The following is a 7699-nucleotide window of genomic DNA, read 5'->3' on the forward strand; positions in this document are numbered from 1 at the left end:
GCTAGGGCTTTAAAATACTTTTTAAAATATATTTTTATTGATTTCAGAGAGGGAGAGGGAGAGAGGAACATCAACAATGAGAATCACTGGCCAAAACCGGTTTTTCTCAGTGGATAGAGCGTCGGTCTATGGACTGAAAGGTCCCAGGTTTGATTCCGGTCAAAGGCATGTACCTTGGTTGCGGACACATTCCCAGTAGGGGGTGTGCAAGAGGCAACTGATCGATGATTCTCTCTCATCGATGATTCTCTCTCATCGATGTTTCTAACTCTCTATCCCTCTCTCTTCCTCTCTGTAAAAAATCAATAAAAAATATATTTTTTAAAAACACAAAAACAGAATGGGGGGTGGGGAGGGGGCGGAGGGTGGGGTGGGAACCTGGTGGAGGAGGGAAGAAATGAAGAACCTTTGTAATAATATGAACAATAAAGATTGATTTAAAAAATAAAATAAAAATAAAAACACAGAAACAATGAGAATCACTGATTGGTTGCCTCCAGCATGCTCCACATTGGGAATTGAGCCCACAACCCAGGCTTGTGCCTTTGATTGAAATTGAACCTGGGACCCTTCAGTCTGCAGGCCCATGCTCTATCCACTGAGCCAAACCAACTAGGGCTTTTAAAGCATTTTTATTGATTTCAGAGAGGAAGGGAGAAGGAAAGAGAGAAACATCAATGATGAGAATCATTGATCGGCTGCCTACTGCAACCTGAGCAGGTGCCCCTGATCTGAATCTAACCTGGGACCTTTCAGTTCACAGGCTGACCCTCTATCCACTGAGCCAACTGGCCAGGGCTCTTCACTGCAATAGATTGCTCAAGTTTGCAAAATCTTTTCATGAACAGCTTAGCAAGACATCTATTCTTTTAATTGATTTTGATAGAAACATTAATCGTTTGCCTCCCATATTGCCCAACCGGGATAGCCACAACCTGGGTATGTGCCCTGACCAGGAATGGAACCTGCCACCTTTTGGTGTACCTGATGATGCTCTGAGTCACACTGACGAGGGCAAAATGTATATTCTCGATCATTTTGTTAACTAAAATTAAACGCCCAGACTTACAAACCTGGTTTAGAACTAGGGTCTGGTCAACAAACTTCCTAAACTTTCGCTAAAGAACTAGTGATCCAAAGAATTGGGAGCTAAGTCATCATAAAATCATTTTTTTAAATGGATTGAAACCCTGGCTAGTTTGGCTCAATGGATAGTGTCTGCCTGCAGACTGAAGGGACCCAGGTTCAATTCCCCGTCAGGGCACATGCCTGCGTTGGGGGCTTGATCCCAGCCAGTAGGGGGCTGGTGGTACTGGAGGCAGCTAATCAATGATTCTCATTGATGTTTCTCTCTCCCCCTCTCCCTTCCTCTCTCGAATCAACAAAAACATTTTTAAAAAATGGTTTCAAATCATGCATGGCTTTGAAAACCTGCACTATATTTGCTCAATGATTTTGGACACTACCTGATTTTCTCACACATGAAATAACAAAACCTACCTCATAGGTGGAGAAAATTAAGTAAGATAATGAATGAAAAGTGTTTGGCACATACAGCACAATAAATGAAAGCTATTAAAACTCATAGGTGTATGAAGGTGGCTAGAAAATTCAAAATGTAATCATTTTGTGACAGGGAAATGCTGGAAATTTTATTTCTGTATGTCATAAGGTTATTTTAACTGTACTTTTTAAATGACATCTTAACGGGAAATTTTCATGTTTCACATAAACTATTATTTCATGTTTCAGAGTCTCAGTTTTTTTAACAAATAAATTTATGAAATTTATATTCTGTGATATCCTTCAGCCAGGAGCCTTCAGATAGTGCCTGACACACAGTAGCCTATCACCAGCTGTTGACCATTGAAATGGCATTGTCGGGTGAGGGGAAGGAACGCTTGAAATAAATTTTAGCTATATGCCCAGACAGAAAAGCAATTCAACCAATCATCCTGGCATTAGGTGTGAGAAAAGGGGGAGCAAACATGAATGCAGTCAACCAACTGAATAACAAAATGCTTAACATCTAGGATGTCAGCATGGTACACGAACGTTAGAGTGCATATGTGAAGGACCATTCCCTGCCTCAAGCTGATAAACCACAGTCTGATTGATAAACCACAAAACTAAGGGATACTACTACGTATGATACTGCTATAAATAGTATATAACATTTTTATTACCAACAGATGTTCAATGAGAGAGAGCCCAGAACACTGCTAAATGAATTGTCAAAGCTTATAAAGTAAAATCCTTTGTAACATATCTGCACAAGACCAAAATTATGAGAAAAAATGCAAAAGGCTTTTTTGGCTCGAAGGTGACCAAATTATTATATAGAATCTACTTATCAGCATAAAGTTTAATAAGTAGAGGATATGAGTTTAATATACATCTTATAGAAAATTCAAAGTTCTGCTTGAATACTGACTGCAGCAGACTAGTATCCGCTGATGTAGATACATTTCCATGAAATTATGGAATGTTTCAAAAAGTATGTATACATACATGCACACATACAGTGAATTCAACTCAACACAACAAAAATGTTTGCAGTAATTATCTCTGAGTGATGTGATTATAAGTGGTTTTTATTTTTTCTATTTTTTCAAATTTTCAACAATGGATATATATATGATATAACTAATATAAAAAATATGGTTTTTAAAACTTATTAAGCACTACCCCAAAATATACAAAGCCAAATGTGAGAGGAGGAGGCTCTCAGAAATTCATATCTAAATGTGAATTTGTTACAGGGGGATAAATGGTGCCAAAAGGAGACTTTGGGTGGTGAACACACCATATCATAAAAGATGATGTAATAGAATTGTACACCTAAAACCATATAATTTTATTAACCAATGTCACCCCAATGAAATCAATAAAAAATAAAATAAACAGCTGAAACCGGTTTGGCTCAGTGGATAGAGCGTCGGTCTGCGGACTGAAAGGTCCCAGGTTCGATTCCTTTCAAGGGCATGTACCTTGGTTGCGGGCACATCCCCAGTAGGGGGTGTGCAAGAGGCAGCTGATCAATGATTCTCTCTCATCGATGTTTCTAACTCTATCCCTCTTTCTTCCTCTCTGTAAAAAATCAATAAAATAGCCAAAATCGGTTTGGCTCAGTGGATATAGCGTCGGTCTGAAGACTGAAAGGTCCGGGGTTCGATTCTGGTCAAGGGCGTGTACCTTGGTTGGGGGAACATCCCTGGTGTGGGGTGTGCAGGAGGCGGCTGGTCAATGTCTCTCTCTCTCCTCTCCCTTCCTCTCTGTAAAAAAAAAAAAAAAAATCAATAAAATATATTTTTAAAAATAACTAAATAAAATAAAATAAACAAATGTGAATTTGTTATTCAAATGTCTAGTGCCGAAAGTAATAAAACTTTTTTTTACTAATTCAAAAACTGAAGTTCAGGGCTACTGATTCAAGTTCATGTAGCTGCGCACAGGGTACCAAACTGGAGGCTCTGAATGGCCAAAAAGTGGCACCTTGACGTTCTGGGCTCTATGAGGAAGGAGCAGAGTAAGGGAAGTGGCTAAATGAAGCCCAAGGCCAAGAATTTGGTGAATTTGTCCTGCCTGTTCCTTCCAGAAGATATGGAAAGCTCTGATTGAATCTTTTTAGGACCTGCCTCGCTTTGCCTGTTACTAGGAAGCCAGCCTTTAGCAAGTGGATGCCTTAAATACATCTCCATCCTGCTGGCATTCATCTATATACTTATCTTTCTTTTTTAATATATTTTTATTGATTTTGGAGAGGGAGATAGAATCATCAATGATGAGAATCACTGATCAGCTACTTCCTGAACACCACTTACCCGGAATCAAGCCTGCAACCCTGGCATGTGGTCTGACTGGGAATCGAACCATGACCCCCTGGTTCATAGGTCGACACTAAACACTGAGCCACACTGGCCAGACTGGCTCTAAGTTTATGTGTCCAACTATGTCACTAGATTTTGAGCTCCTGAGGGCAGTTACACAGCACTCCTTCACCGTTGTACCCCAAAAGGTGCCTGGGACATTGTACATGTACAACACATTCTGACTTAAGTACTAGTTAGTACTTTTGCATTTAGAAATAGAGATCCTGCCAAAACCGGTTTGGCTCAGTGGATAGAACGTCGGCCTGCAGACTGAAAGGTCCTGGGTTCAATCCTGGTCAGGGGCATGTACCTTGGTTGCAGGCACATCTCCAGAAAGGGGTGTGCAAGAGGCAGCTGATAGATGTTTCTCTCTCATTGATGTTTCTAACTCTCTATCCCTCTCTCTCTGTAAAAAATCAATAAAAAAAAAGAGATTCTATATCATCTTGGGTATAAATCTAGAGCTCACAATTACTTGAATCAGAACCAACTGAGACTTTTGCCCCGTCTTAGTTATCTGGAGCCCTGTTCCCCATAACCAAAACTTCCTCCTTTCTTAGTCCAGCATTGAGTCTTTCTCTGCTTTTGGGCTTAACTGAAATCCGATTCTTCCTGAAAAATAATACCCACTACAGCTTTACTTGTTCTGCATTCCCTCACATTCCATGTACCCTGCCAGGTATCAGTGCCTTTCCCCTCTCCTCAAAGTCATCTGTAAACTATTATTCCTTCACTTTCATGTAAATACACTTATCTCTTTGAAGATATGTAGCATTATATCATAGTATATTCCTCCTATAACAATTTCCACTATTCATTATATTTGGGCACCTGGCTTAGACTTCTTGCCTCCTCACTCCTGCTTTTTCTTCATTCTAGGAAACTTCACTACACATGAAAACTACCCACTTAACATGAATTTTCTGTTCTTTGACTACCCCAACTGAAATAACCTCCCACCACCACCACAGGCCTACTAGCACACCCTGCACCCGTCTTCCCAACCCCTCGAATTCAAAAATCCCTCATTAATCTTTAGCCCTTTGGTCCTTTTACACTTTCTGCTACCAACCCATCTTCCTATCAACCCCCAGGCAGTCTAGACTCTATGGGCCATTACTCCGATCACTTTTGCTGAGTCCTTAACATCTTCACCGTGTCATCCTTTCATCTCACAGAGCAAAACTAATCCTGGACCAGTCAATTGTCTCCCATCTCCACTCCTACAACAAAATGCTGAGTATTGTTACAGAAAATCATTTGAACACTCTAACTTCTGCCATTACAAATTCAGTCTCTAATCTCAACTAGACCCTCAAAGCTACCTGTGCCTCTCAGTTTGCCTGGTGAGTTCTCCATCTTATTCTAGAGTTAATACTCCAGCATTTCTCCACTTTCCTCAAACCTTCCAGTCTAATACTTACCTCTTCAACTTCATTAGATGATGATGCAAGAAAAAAAACAGAAGACATGAGGCAGGTACTTCATCAATTTTATCCTAACACCTTAAAACTTACGTGATAATCACCTTCTTCCTGACAAAATGTTGCAGCTGTGCTTCTAACATCTAAGACACATGTGTCAAACACAAGGCCCGCGGGCCAAATCCGTCTCGCCAGGCCTTGCAATGTGGCCCGCACCGCGCTGTCATCACTGCACTCCGCTGCGTTTCCATCACAATGACAGTTTATGACTGTTCAGTAAACCATTCGGCCCGCGATTTAGGCTGGATTTTAGATTTTGGCCCCTTCTCTGATTGAGTTCGACACCCCTAAAAGACTAAAATCTTATGTGTGCTTGATCTCATCCCTCTGGGTCTTCATAGAGATTTTGCTCTATCATATTTTCGTTCTCATCCTCCCTAACCCTTGGCCCCTCACCAAGACACACAATGCTCACATGATCTCATGTCCTTTCTTATGCATCCAGCTTTAGATTCTTCTTCCCAATTCCTGTTGAACCCACTGTTATATGACTTCTCTCAACAGTATATTAATATGGTTGTTCTTCATGTTAAATGTCTTTTTGCCAAGTCCAATGGCCATTTCAGGCTCATCCTACTGGTTCCTTTGAAAGCCTCACACTTCCATCCGGGCTTTCTCTGCCCTGTTCTGCTTATCCCTTCTTAACGGATCCCCTCCCTCCCTCAGTTTGTATATTAGTGTGCCTCTGAATTCCCCTCTCAGTCCACTTTTTTAGCTATGTGGTTCTGGACAATCTACAGTTCTCAAGTGCCTCTGTTCTCATCACTCAAAATAGGTTAGTCTGCCTGGCGTGGCTTAGAGGTTGAGCATCGACCTGTGATGCATGGGTCACAGTTTTATTCCCAGTCAGGGCACATGCCCAGGTTGCAGGCTCTATCCCCAGTCTGAGGGTGTACAGGAGGCAGCCAATCAATGATTCTCTCTCATCACTGATGTTGAGAAAGAATCTTCCTCTATGAAATCAATAAAAAATATTTTTTTTAAATGTAACCTATTAAGGGTTTAATTTCCAAAATATACAAGAAATTCATACACCTCAAAACCAAAAGATGAATAATCCAATTTAAAAAAATGGATTCTTTCTCTTCCTCTCTCCTTTATAGACCTAAATAGACACTTCTCCAAAGAGGATATACAGATGGCCATAGACATATGAAAAATGCTCAAGGTCACCCATCACCAGAGAGATGCAAATTAAAACTACAATAAGGAATCACCTCATACCAACCAGGATGACTACCATCAATAAATCAACAACAAAAAAACAAATATTGGTGAGGATGTGGATAAAAGGGAATCCTAATGCACTGCTGGTGGAAATGTAGACAGATACAGCCAATGTGGAAAACAATATGAAGGTTCCTTAAAAAATTAAAAATGGAACTTCCTTTTGACTCAGTGATCCCACTTCTGAGACTATATCCTAGGAACCCTGAAACACCAATCAAAAAGATTACTTGGCACCAGTATGTTCACAGCAGCATTATTTACAATAGCCAAAATTTGGAAACAGCCCACGTGCCCATCAGATCAATGGATAAAAAAGCTCTGGGCCGAAACCGGTTTGGCTCAGTGGTAGAGCATCGTCTGCGGACTGAAAGGTCCCAGGTTCGATTCCGGTCAAGGGCATGTATCTTGGTTGTGGGCATATCCCCAATAGGGGGTGTGCAAGAGGCAGCTAATCAATGTTTCTCTCTCATTGATGTTTCTAACTCTATCCCTCTCTCTTAAAAATCAATAAAATATATTTTAAAATATTTAAAAAATAAAAAAAATCTGGTCCCTGTTAGGTATTAACTCCTTCTCTCTCTTATTCCTATCTTCTGCTCATCACATACAAGCCTGAACTAACTGTAGGTCCTCAGATTTACCATGCTATTCTTCCTGCACAGCCCCTCCCTTCTAACCCCCTCTTCCCACCATACACATTACCTCGACTGATACTTTGCTTTACTTTTCCTTTTGGGCACCATTCTTCTAAAAGCCTTCCTAATTACAAGACTGGGTAGGCACACCCCCAACCAGGTCCTTAGCCTTCATACTCTGTTTCCCCGAAAATAAGACAGTGTCTTATATTAATTTTTTCTCCCAAAGTTGCGCTAGGTCTTATTTTTGGAGGATGTCTTATTTTCGGGGAAACACGGGTACTTACCTTCATCTTGGGCTTTAGGTGCTAATCTCATTCTTTACTGTAAGTTCCTTGAGGACAGTGACCATGCCTTGTTTAATACTATACCACTAATGATTAGTATTATGATGGGCACATGGTAGATATTCCAACCTATATATGTTGTATAAGTTATTGAATGTGTACACTCTGTACACCCTTTTAATTAACTACAC

The sequence above is a fragment of the Pipistrellus kuhlii genome, unplaced genomic scaffold, assembly GCF_014108245.1.
Source record: "Pipistrellus kuhlii isolate mPipKuh1 unplaced genomic scaffold, mPipKuh1.p scaffold_m20_p_15, whole genome shotgun sequence".
Classification (NCBI taxonomy): domain Eukaryota; kingdom Metazoa; phylum Chordata; class Mammalia; order Chiroptera; family Vespertilionidae; genus Pipistrellus; species Pipistrellus kuhlii.